The 13,582-nt window shown below is 44.7% G+C and overlaps 1 non-coding gene across 1 annotated transcript; it reads right to left on the bottom strand.

Annotated features, from left to right (window-relative positions):
- Positions 1 to 6,771: 6,771 nt before the first annotated feature.
- On the bottom strand, positions 6,772 to 6,843 carry TRNAW-CCA. The gene has a single exon. It is a non-coding gene; the product is annotated as a tRNA-Trp (tRNA).
- Positions 6,844 to 13,582: the final 6,739 nt, after the last annotated feature.

Below are 13,582 nucleotides of genomic sequence, written 5' to 3'. Positions count from 1 at the left end.
GTGCGCCCCCCCACAAGGGCCCAAGGCGCCTCCAAGAGGGAAGGGGGGGCAAACCCTAGGGCAGATGGGCCCTAAGGCCCACCCCAGGTGCGCCTCCCCCTCTCCCCCTTGTGGCCGCCACCCAGATGGGATCTGGGGGCTGCCACCACCCCTAGGGAGGGAACCCTAGGTGGGGGCGCAACCCCTCCCCTCCCCCTATATATACTTGAGGTTTGGGCTGCCCAACACACATGAGTTCTTGACCTCTCCCTGGCGCAGCCCTACCTCTCTTTCTCCTCATATCTCGCGGTGCTTGGCGAAGCCCTGCTGGAGTACCACGCTCCTCCACCACCACCACTCCGTCGTGCTGCTGCTGGATGGAGTCTTCCTCAACCTCTCCCTCTCTCCTTGCTGGATCAAGGCATGGGAGACGTCACCGGGCTGTACGTGTGTTGAACACGGAGGTGCCGTCCGTTCGGCACTAGGATCTCCGGTGATTTGGATCACGACGAGTACGACTCCATCAACCCCGTTCTCTTGAACGCTTCCGCGTAGCGATCTACAAGGATATGTAGATGCACTCTCCTTCCCCTCGTTGCTGGTCTCTCCATAGATAGATCTTGGTGACACGTACGAAAATTTTGAATTTCTGCTACATTCCCCAACAGCATGGTCATAGGTGGTGAGCTGTCGGGCGACACAGAGGAGTGCGCGGAAACTGCAAAGCTGGCGCAGAGGTCATCGAGAGTGACACAACCCTAGCAGTAGCCATAGGTGGGTAGCAATTGGACGTTGTGCGACATGTTGTTCTGCTGCTATTGGGGGAGGCTGAGATGACCGGTCTACTCTCCTCGCTGGAGCTCAAACCATCATTTCACTGATGGCCTCTGTACCGTCGCCTCTGAGCATTCTGTGCGTGGGAGAAGACGAGCGCGTGAGAATGAGGCGAGACAACGCTCTAGTTTTTTTTTTGCATATTTACCTGGTGGGCCCGCTGGGTCAGGTCAACGTGGCTACAATCCAAGCATTTCCAAGTGACTCGTTGGTGGGTCAATGCTAACCATGCAAGCTTAGGACCTAAGAGGAAGAAACTTACATAGTTTTGGGACCCACAACTACTGTTTCAAAGTTATAGGACTAAACTGACACACCTCTGATAGTTTTAGGACCCAAAAGTGCAGTTTCGAAGTTATAGGACTAAACTGACACACCTCTGATAGTTTTAGGACCCAAAAGTGCAGTTTCAAAGTTATAGGACTAAACTGACACACCTCCGATAGTTTTAGGACTTATGATGCATTTTACTCTTGTTGAAATGCTTCTGGTCCATCAATCTCTAAATGATATGAATGGATTTTGACAATTTGCCATCCCACACCATTTGCTACCTTCTACTGTTTTTTAGACAGATTTTGTTAAGATTTCTCCTATATGTGCATTGCCCCTTTTAGGTGTATTCGTTACGAGAATTTTTTTTGACAACCTAAAGGCTGCAAGATACAAATGTTTCAAACTATTAAATTTTTTAGAAGGTAATTGCCGAGGGTTGATTTCAACCTGGATTAGGATTTCTCTGTTCTATTTTGACATACATGTTGTTTAAGTCTCTTTGCAACCTATTGACGTTATGAGTAAGGACGGTGATTTGAGTCATCTGTCAACTATGAATCTACATCTGGCCATAGTGAGTATCTGTTGTTAGCTCCGTGGTTTGTTGGTGTCCAGTGCACATCCTAATGGTGACTCTTGTAGGGCAAAAAAATTAGATGCAAAATTATGATTGACGGGTATGCACCGAAATCAGAACTAGTGGCTCCCATCATGTGACGAATGTATTTGGAAAAAAACTTCAGGAAGGAACTATGTACAAGTGCACAAAGGAGTTTTGCTCAGGCAGAAAGCAAAATTGAAAAAGGTATGCACCAGGTTTTTCAGATTAATATTCTGCAATCATAAATATCATGTTGTTCAATTAGAACTGCAAATCTTTTTCTAAAAGGATGTCATATTGTGAACAACAACCTTTTGTATCTACTTTAGTGATCTAAACGCTTTTATATTTCTTTACAGAGGGAGTACAATTTTTTATTTTTATTTTTGCTATCTGCACTTACTTGCAACAGCCGGATATTTTTCACTCATTTTCCTCGTAGTGGATCTTCTTTTTCTTTCATTATGCAGCACCAACAACTGCCGATCTAACTACCACTGTCGCTTCCTCGATTAATTTCCTAGCAGCCAGCACAGACATGAGCAGGCTGTTACAAAGAAGGTGAACAACCTGGACCTAGGCGGCGAGGGGGAGCTCGGGGTCCGGGAAGCCAATGGGACCTGATAGCATCTTCAAGACCAGGTTGTGCATGAGCTTTCTCGCCGGCTAGTCGTGCGCAGTCAGCAGATGCTCCTTTGGCCTGTGCCAAAGTTGAGTTGCGCAGTCCTGCTGCATCTCAAGAAGTCGAAGATCAAGTGGTTCTCATGGTGTTCATGATGATCGTGTGTCTGTTATTTTGCGGAAATGCCTAAACAAAAAACTTTTCTTGTCTATTCTTGTCGTAGTCCATTTTTTCGGTTCAATGAATTCATGATAGGCAATGTTAGATTATTCTAAGTACTGTTAATTGGCTGATTTAATCAGAACCGAGGAATGAAAATTGGATCTTCTCTAATCACGTGAATACAAAGTTCGATCTAATGTTGAATTAAGAGCGTAGATTAAACATGTGCTTGGAGACGCCATCAAGTCGTTGTCGACGAACAAACACGCGTAGCTGTGTAGTAGTTCTGGCCTCCGGCTCCTCGCCGGATGATGGCTGGATCTTCACGTCAATTAGCAACACCTCTAGATTGGTTTCCCAGTAATTTTGTAAGGCAGGTGACTAATGCTATAGGCTGATCGTATGTGAGCCTGTTCCCTTATTTATAATGTGTCGTCTTTGACCGTGGGACCAAACCATAATTAGAGTAATTGAGCCCCCCAATCACAAGCATAATTGATTAATTACCTTTTAATTTGCATTAATCCCAAAATTAATTAATGGGTCAACCTTGACTTAATGTAATTAACATTTTAACCATTTAATCACCTAATAATTCTAACATTCTCCCACTTGATCGAATGGTTAACATCATTAGTCCATACCTCGACAGAAGCATCACACCAAGATAATGTATTCGTAGTAATCGTCTAGTTATTACCGGAACCCCATTATCTATAGCATAATACTCCGTCTCAACACGGATAATTATTCATGGTTGGGAGTTTGTATGTGCATGCAGGCATACTCCCTACGTATGGTCCTAGTAGTTTGTTTCTTTATTAATATAATCATGTGCACTTATTGAGCGAAACAAACTTTCTTATTGTCCAGATCAAAATTCGAGATCTCATTTATATAATTATCCCAACAATTAGAGGCCTTGAGTTATACTTATGCTAGCAAAATTAATGGTAAGCCTTTAGTTAGGGGATCAGCTATCATGCACTTAGTACATATATGCTGAATTTAATATTTGAACATTATCTTTCACAACATGATACTCACTTAATTGTTGTTACTCGTGTACTAATGTGCGGATTTCTTATCGCACAAAAATATTAGTCATCTACTTAGACAGTAGGCTTAGTTGTGGTAAACTAATTTTATATGTATCGTGCTATAAAGTACATAACATGATATACTAGCTCCCACTCATCTTAGCGTAAAATTCAATGACCCTTCTTATTTCCTCTATGAACAACTTTTGTTCTCCATTGCCCTTTTGTATATAACTCCCACTGATGTAAACGTTCTATAAATATTAGGAGTGTTTGACAGTGGTGAATATTGGGTAACAATATTGAAAACGTTGTTTTTCTAGAACATGGGCCGATGCAAATAATTAGCGGCGAAGGTAATAAAAGAGTAATATAACTTATAGGGAATGGAACACATTTTGGCGTATTAATTCCAAATCCTAAGTACCGTAAAGAACTCATTTATTAGTTTCTTTACTTACTTTACTTAATATAACCAATAGTGTGGCCTAAATCACATAAGGCAAGTAGATGAAGGTGTCTCTTAATGAGAGTGTTTAATTCTCCCCTTCGAAATATGGCTTAAATAATAGTGCCATCATTTCGATGAACACTCATAATACACATCAAGGATTCACAAGAGATAACACAACCAGAACCATCATGACAACTCTTAATAACACAATTTTTTTTTCGTAAAATAACAAATAATCCATCATCTGATAGAGAAACAGAATAAAGTCCCTCATGCTAGGAACATAAGAGTATTATTAAGACGGGGGATGAACAATCACCAATACTTAAGGAAAAATACTAATCATTGTTCATCAGTCTCCTTGCCACTTGGAAATCTAAGATTTTGGTCCATCCTTTTGAGTGTCCTCGCGGAATGGAATCCCTGAAATGAGTTCGAAATGTGCATGTGACACTTGTGTCAAATCATCTTTATTTAGGGGAAAATAAATAAATTATTATGAAACTTAGGAAATTGTTTCATTACCCTTCTTAGCAAGCCATGCCTTAAAGCCATCACATTCTTTCATGACATGCCCATCTTCCTTGCAGAAACGACACTTAGGACCCTTAGGCTCTGTAGCGATGGCCTTGGTGCCAGAGGTCCCTAGCTTGCTTGCATCAATATTAGAGATGTTCATCTTCTTCTTAGGTCTCCCATCACCCTGAGACTTTCTTTTCCCTAAGTTTATGGAAGTAAGATGAGCATAATCTATCCTTTCAACCTTAAGCCGCTCTTCTTCTTGAACGCACATAGATGTGAGCTCACTCATGGTCCACTTCTCCTTCTGAGTATTATAATTAATCTTGAAGGGACCATACTCCATAGGGAGAGAAGTCATAATGAAGTGAACCAGGAAGCCCTCTGAAATCTCCATGTCCATGCCCTTTAATTTTGCGGCCATATCATTCATAGTCATGATATGTTCTCTCACGCCACTTTTACCATCATACTTAGTGGTGAGCATTTGCATGATCAGTGTGCTGGCATAGAGTTTTGTGGAGCCTTTAAATTGTTGCTCCACCGATGCCAGATAAGTCTTAGCACATTCGGAATCGGGGATTGCTCCCCTAATCCCAAGAGTAATTGAGCTTTTCATGATCATGAGGGACAATCGATTGGAGCGCTCACACTTCTCCTTGTTAGCCTCATAAACCTTAGTTTTCTCAGCATGGTTTTCATCATCAGAGGAGAAGGACAAGGGAACTGGAGCCTTCTCCCTAAGTGCGTAGTCAAGATCCATGACCCCAAGGTTAATGGAAATCTGCTCCTTCCATGTAGGAAAGTTAGTCTCATTGAGGGGCTCATTTGAGTTTAGGAGCCCAGAAATAATTGACGGGTTCAAAGCTGAATAAAACATAAATAACATGGATATAAAAATTATGAATTATCAAAATATCCATATTAAGAAAAACTTAATGCATGATATTAATCCTACGTTGGTCTGATTAATAACATGGCAAATTTAATAAAATCCTAATTCGCAACACCGTTGGGCAGTAACGCCATGGAACAAAATGAAATATCTTTATTGGAAAATTAATTCTAATAATCATGATCATACTCAACTTTGGTCAAAATATAATCATGAATCATAAAAATTAATTGTTGCAATTATCCCAAGATATATAGTAGCCGCTTAGATAAAGGTCGGGATATAATCACGAATTCACGATCACATACAACGTTGGTCAGGATGTAACCATGCAGTATTAACTTAATCATCACAATTATCCTGACAATATATAGCTGTGTTAAACCAAAACTTTTCGTTGGTTCCATTCTAATTCAACACTTAATGCTCATAAATGACCATTGATCCACGTAGTAAAATAATAATCAAGAGTGCAATTTAATCAGCGGAATTAAATAAGCGGGGAACAACCATTGCCTAATTATATGGACGTGCATCACGGCTTGACTCATGCAGCCCAAAAGAAACCTACGGCGATGCGTGACTAAAACACGTGTAGTTAACTGATGATCGGGCGGCAAACAGAACTAATCCATGTGTACAACAACAACAAACAACAACAAAGCCTTTAGTCCCAAACAAGTTGGGTAGGCTAGAGGTGAAACCCATAAGATCTCGCAACCAACTCATGGATAGCAAGCTTCCACGCACCCCTGTCCATAGCTAGCTCTTTGTCGATACTCCAATCCTTCAGGTCTCTCTTAACGGACTCCTCCCATGTCAAAATCGGTCGACCCCGCCCTCTCTTGACATTCTTCGCACGCTTTAGCCGTCCGCTATGCACTGGAGCTTCTGGAGGCCTGCGCTGAATATGCCCAAACCATCTCAAACGATGTTGGACAAGCTTCTCCTCAATTGGTGCTACCCCAACTCTATCTCGTATATCATCATTCCGGACTCGATCCTTCCTCGTGTGGCCACACATGCATCTCAACATACGCATCTCCGCCACATCTAGCTGTTGAACATGTCGCCTTTTAGTCGGCCAACACTCCGCGCCATACAACATTGCGGGTCGAACCGCCGTCCTGTAGAACTTGCCTTTTAGCTTTTGTGGCACTCTCTTGTCACAGAGAATGCCAGAATCTTGGCGCCACTTCATCCATCCGGCTTTGATTCGATGGTTCACATCTTCATCAATACCCCCATCCTCCTGCAATATTGACCCCAAATACCGAAAGGTGTCCTTCCGAGGTACCACCTGGCCATCAAGGCTAACCTCCTCCTCCTCACAGCTAGTAGTACTGAAACCGCACATTTAAAAGAGACCGGATTAGGATCAGGGGGAATTGAACCCGACGTGAATCGAACACGCAACCTTCTGATCTGGAGTCAAACGCACTACCATTGCGCCACGGATCCGGTGTAGTGCTCACGCTATGGCCGAACTAACTGCATGATTTAGTGGCCAAGTGGTGAGAAAAAGAAATACCACTGGGTCAAACAAATAATTTAAACGGTCATCAATTTCATGCGTGTACTACGTACTGAATAACATACACAGCCCATCTAACGCCCGGTTATAGAGGGAGTAATCAGCGTGCATCCGAGCGCTAATGAGCTAGTCGTCCTTCTAATACAACATGATCGAAAACGAACCAGCTTCCTATTCTTCCGCCACGACCAGCGAGAAAATCGGATCGAACGAAGCAGCCGTTGAAGTGAGAAGGCATATGGAACAACCTGAGGCACGTGGCCGCTCTTGATGAGGACAGCGGCGCGAGCACGACCTGATGCGCGCAGCTGTGCGAGCACGGCCTAATGCCCTTCGCGTGGTTAGACCCGTGATACGAAAAGTGTTCATGCATAAGATAAGCGGGATGCCGGCGGCTGATGCGAGCACAAGGTATGATTTCCGGCGACATGATGCAGACTAAAGCGAACGGCGCTGGCCCTGATGCATGTGTACTACGCCTAATGATGTGATTTTATATGCAAGTTCTACCAGATTAATCTACATGTTAACTCAAGAACTGATTCACGAAATTAGATCCAACATGGCTACTGGTACCAAATGTTAGATTATTCTAAGTACTGTTAATTGGTTGATTTAATCAGAACTGAGGAATGAAAATAGAATCTTCTTTAATCACGTGAATACAAAGTTCGATCTAATGCTGAATTAAGAGCGTAGATTAAACATGTGTTTGGAGACGCCATCAAGTCGTTGTCGACAAACAAACACGCGTAGCTGTGTAGTAGTTCTTGCCTCCGGCTCCTCGCCGGATGATGGCTGGATCTTCACGTCAATTAGCAACACCTCTAGATTGGTTTCCCAGTAATTTTGTAAGGCAGGTGACTAATGCTATGGGCTGATCGTATGTGAGCCTGCCCCCTTATTTATAATGTGTCGCCTTTGACCGTGGGACCAAACCATAATTAGGGCATGTACAATGGTGCTATCTTAGTAGTGCCACGTAGGATCAATGATGAGGTGGAGGAGAGAGAACTCATAAGAAAAGGCTTGTCTTTTCTTATTTAAGAGAAGACAAGAGATGATCTCTTAGCACAATATGTCTCATCACGTTTTTAGGAATTGCTAGTTATTGAAGATAAGGCTAAGAGATGACTCATTGTAGACTTTCTTTTTTGTTATCTCTAAATTACATGCAAAACTTAAGATAAGACTATCTTATCGACCATTGTACATGCTCTTAGAGTAATTGAGCCCCCCAATCACGGGCATAATTGATTGATTGCCTTTTAATTTGCATTAATCCCGAAATTAATTAATGGGTCAACCTTGACTTAATGTAATTAACATTTTAACCATTTGATCACCTAATAATTCTAACAAGGCAAGGCATAAAAAATGGAGTGAACAGAAATTTAGTCGTAAACTCCGAGATATTACTATTAGAGCATCAAGCATGTAAATCGCTGTACTAATGAGGCAGCCCATGTTTTGGCAAAATCTGGTGAGCATGATGCTAGGTCCTGCTTGTAAAATAGTGTACCTGATGTTATTGACATTGTTTGTAATGATGAGATTATGAATGAATGAAAGGGTGCTGCCCGTTGTCCCGAAACTAAACGAAATATCTTCGTGTAATCGGGCCTATTCCACCGCTATTCTACATGCATTATCAGCTTTGGTTTTATTTCTGTCATCACGTATCCTACACTGAGAATACATTGCTTTCACATGCCAATATGTTTGATTCTGTTCCCGGCACATGTCGATCTGTTCTCTGCCATGTGGACTTGGGCAATTTTTGCAAAAACATGCTGCTTTCTTGGGGTAAGATGCAAATGTTCCAAGGGGGGACATGTAAATATGCTAGCAACTTGATCTTGTCCCTTCTTCTCACATCTAATGCACCACATGGTCTTGTATCAGCATATCACCCTTGCACGGTATCACTGGATATTTTCCCCAGCCCGAACGAACCACTACTTTTTTTCAGTTGAACCAAACCAGCAACCACAAGTTGCCTACAGGAGCTCCTTCGATTCAAAGGAAAGATTTTTTAATGATTAGAATCCTGGAATGTTTTCTATATTGGTTGTTTAATTCATGTTTCTCGATACAGGGCGCTTGAACCTTCATTAACTCGGAATGTAGAATGGAGTGGATATAATTTATGATGAGCAATACTCAACCTCTTCATAGTCAGGATGCACACAACCAAACAGAAATAGTCTAAAAAGATAAAAGGATAAAAAAAATAACATATCGACAGCAGTAGAGTCAAATAGGATCAACACTATGCCTATGTCAAAAGAGAATATGGACCAATACAAAGGTTATGATGTCACCCATGTTGGGAAAAAAACCTCGATGGCCACCAGCTCCAATCGCTTACGCACCGCTTTGAACAGCTGTTGGTACTCCGTACGGTGAAGCATAGACCACATATGAAGCGAGTGCATACAACAGAAAATAACTTGCAAAGGAGAATAGTTTTTGTCATTAAGAATCAGATCATTTCTACATAGCCAAATTGTGGGTGGTTGTTTGATTCATGGGTTTATGCTACATTTGATGCTAAATCTAGCATCCATTTCAACCTCTTGAAAAATCATGTATTTTTTTCTATGATGATATCAAAGAAACTCAGATCTTATAGCAATCAAATGAACATGATATTATAAACATATATCTTCACATTCCTATGTTTTTACAATACTGCAAAGTCATGGCAGAGCCTTCAAGAAGAGGACAACACCCACAAGTGTCGTCGTCGCTGGCATCGGCATGCCGAGCCGCATCCATCACCGAGGGCGAAAACGAGGTCGTGGGGTACACCACCTTGAACGACCTCCACCAACGCTACGAAAGCACCTTGGACTAGATCTGGGTGGGGAGGGGCAGATTTACCGCAAATAGCATCACCATAACCAACCTTAAGAGGAGAGAGGCCTGGTTGGGCTGAGCCACTGCCGCCGGTAGGATGCCAGAATCAGGACAGTCGGAGGTGAGGAATGAACAATGGGGGAGGGGGACGGGAGGAGACAAATCTTGAACATGCTAAGCAAACGCCGGTGTCGGGGAAGGGGGGGGGGGACGGGGCGAGGCACTGCGCACAATGCGGGAGGGCGCCGCCTGAGACCTGCCACTAGGGGGCGCCGCCAATCGGGCCCACTGGGAGATGCGGCGCTAGACGCTGGGTCAACCAGTTCCAGGACCGCTTGCCATATGATGGGCGGCAATGGCAACGAGTGGAGGAGCTAGAGGCGGGGATGCCCGCGACGGTGCAGTGCGAGATGCCGCCTGTGTTGTCTAGGTTAGGTGATGCGAGGGGCGAAGGGTCGATAAAATTTTAATACTGAAAGTATAATTAAAGCTTGATTTTTCTATGAGAAGTAAATTAGAAGATTGATGAAAATGGTCAATTTGTTTTTCTAAATTCTATGAAAATGCAGCATATCTCTTACATCAATTTCTCAAATCCTTAAAAAATCATTCTCTCTAAATCATGCAAATCTTTTTTTGCGGGTCTAAATCATGAAAATCAAAATGCCATGCTTTTGTTTTCAAAATGTTTGTGTTTTTTGCTATTTCAAACTTTCACGAACTATTCTAAAAAAATAACTCTCACGAACTTCTTTCTTATACTACGTAGGAGTATTTCCCAAGATTTTGAACAGTGAAGCCAACGTTTGTTCTGACGAAATGCCCCATGGAAAAACGTTGATTTTTTAGGGGAACAAAAAACTTTGTAATGAAATCGTGATCATGGTTTTGGGTATCGCCCGAGAAAAACGGATACTGGGCGGTTACCGCGTTTCTCAGCGCCCCACGAGAAATACCTATCCCGAGCAAAAAATACCGAAATTTTTGAATAATTTGAATTTGAATGCTCACGGTTAATAAAATGAGCTTTGTTTCTCAATTTAGTCAGTGCCCTTACTCTGGCGTAATGGTAACCATCTGTTATGCGCCTCGAGAGTAAACCCGGCAAACGTCGGGCCGGGCCGGGTTTCGGACCGGGCTTGTAAAAGCTCGACCTTCATTTCCCAAGCCCGAGCCCGGCCCGAAGCCCGAAATACTCCCTATTTTCAGGCCCGAGCCTGGCCCGAAATCAAGCCCGAAGCCTAAAAGCCCGGCCCAAACGCTGTTTTTTAGTGTACGCACGTGCAAGCCCGGCCCGAGGCCCGAAATCCCGGCCAGAAATACAGAAAAAATGAATCCCGAGCCTGGCCCGAACGTCAAGCCCGACCCGATCCGGCCCGGGTTTTTCGGGCCGGGCTGCCCATGCCCGGGTTTACTCGAGAGGTAGCTGGTTCGAGTCATCATTCCGCTCTTTTTTTTGTTCTTCTTCAGAATAGGCAGTAAAAAACGTGAAAAATGACGGCCAAAAGAATCGAATTCACGACCTCAACAGAACTCGCGCACGTAGTTGACGTACCACTGAGCTACTACCTCTTTTGTGAATGGTATTAGTTCAAGATATTATTATATCTAATTTAAAATTGTTTGAATTCAAAATTCAATTGTAAATTTCGTCCGAAATTTGTTCAGTATTTCTCGATAACCGTGGTTACCGGGAATATCGCCCACCCGCGAGAAAATTTGCTTATTTAGGATCCAAAACCTTGATCGGGTGTTCAAAAAACAGGAAAAATCGCTCAAAAAAAAGAGAAAAAATGGTCATACGGTTGTTTACCCGAGGCGACCGAAGCGACCTCTCGGATGTCGCGCACGAAGAATGGCAACCGGCTCGACCCCACCGGCCCGGCAACCAAGCCTGTCATTATCAATTTCCTCCTTCCCGCGAGCCGGAAATTCTCGCCTTCGTTTTCCCGCCGCTCAGCCAATCCCACGGGGAGCAAGCCGGCGCCGGAGCGCCTTCTTCCCCGACGCAGGTCAGAAGCTCCGCGCGTCTCTCTCTCTCTCTCTCTCTCTCTCTCTCTCTCTCTCTCTCTCTCTCTCTCTCTCTCCAGTTCGTCACTTCGTTTTTCTGATCTCAAACTACCGTGACACTGTCTCATTCCTTGTGTTTGTCTCGGCCGAAGCAGTGGTGCCGGCGTGACGCTCCATTGGTTTTTCCTTTGTACTGACAGACCCGCTGATTCGTGTAGTTCACCGGACTCGACGACGACGATGCCGGACAGGAGGGGCGCGACCGTGCTGGATGACCTGCCCGCCGAAATCACCGTCGACAAGATACTCGCCCGACTGCCGCCCAAGGACGTGGGCCGCTGCCGGGCCGTGCGCAGGTCATGGCGCAGCGCCACCTCCACGCCCGAGTTCACGCTCGAGCACCACCGCCGCCAGCCGTCGCTCCCCATCGTCGACGGCCGCCCCTCCCGCTTCGTCGTGCTCCGTGACGGAGCCGCCTCCGACGAACAGCTCTGGCCCTTTCTCCCGCACGCCACAGACAACGACCACATCTGCCTCCACGCCGCCAGCGGCGGGCTCCTCGTCTTCTCCCAGCCAGGGATGCCGGTTCCACATCAGCAACCCGGCCACCCGCCGGCGGGCTCCTCTGCCGCAGCCCCCAAATTCTCTGCCGCGCTACGGCATACTCGGCCTCTACCGGCATGATTCAACCGGGGAGTACAGGGTGCTCTGGTCCTCGTGTATGAAGCTGCAGGACAGGAACGCGATAACGTTGCACGTCCTCACAGTGGGAGACAACGAGTCGAGAGCCATCAGGGTCACACTGCCGACGCCACGCCTAGAACAGGCACTGCTCGAGGGACTGCCCCGGAACAACCACTATTCTGAAGTTCATCCGCCGGTCCGCCAACGCGACAATCTGCATTGGTTACGGAGATGTTGCGCCGCCGGCATGGGGGAGATCATTGTGTTCGACACGGAAGCCGAGTCGTTCCGGTGGATGCACCTTCCCATCCAGCCAGGCCATTTCGACAAGCTGTTCGACATGGAGGGAAATCTTGCATTGTGCAGTGTCGACCGCCACGGCACTGCCATGGGTGTTTGGGTGATGCAGGACTACGAGGCGGAAAATTGGACGTTCAAGTTCCGGATTGACGTGTCGGTGATCGAGGCATCACGACCACGTGATTTAACTTCTGATCTCAAGAACAAAAAGGGGAAGACAAAGAAACACCCACTTGATTCGACGACGGTGGAATATATTAGCGCGATGACTATGCTCGACAAGCGTGAGCTGCTGATTCAGTTCAATGCTAAACACGCGTTGCACTGCAGCATTGATGGCAAGTTCTTAAGGATGGCGAAGATTGGGAAGCGACAGTGTCGTATGGAGCTTACTCCGCATCGCCTTCAAGAGAGCATTATTCCAATTCCGGTAGGTGAGATGGAAAAAGAAGATGACCAGCCTGCACCTTGGGAGTATGCCTGGATGTTCAGCTCTTGATTTGCTATGCCCTTGGGAGTATCTATCTATGCTATCCTATAAGAGTCATGTGTTTTGCTCCAAATTTCTCTAAATTATTATTGCTGACACTTGTACAAATGGGCATTTTGGATGGTTGCAGTGGCACCTCTTTTGTCATCAGTTTGTGCTTATGGCTTGAACATCAAATGAATGTTCTGAACTATGGAGTATCTATGCTACTATTAAAACTGTTCAATGAGAAGTTACTTTCTGTATGCCCAGACAGTCAAACACTTGTTCAGATGAGAAGTTCAGTCTAACTTTATGGGATTATTTGAGTCAATACTTCT

This window comes from Triticum dicoccoides, chromosome 7A (genome assembly GCF_002162155.2).
Source record: "Triticum dicoccoides isolate Atlit2015 ecotype Zavitan chromosome 7A, WEW_v2.0, whole genome shotgun sequence".
In the NCBI taxonomy this organism is placed as follows: domain Eukaryota; kingdom Viridiplantae; phylum Streptophyta; class Magnoliopsida; order Poales; family Poaceae; genus Triticum; species Triticum dicoccoides.
This window is presented reverse-complemented; position numbering and strand designations above follow the sequence as displayed.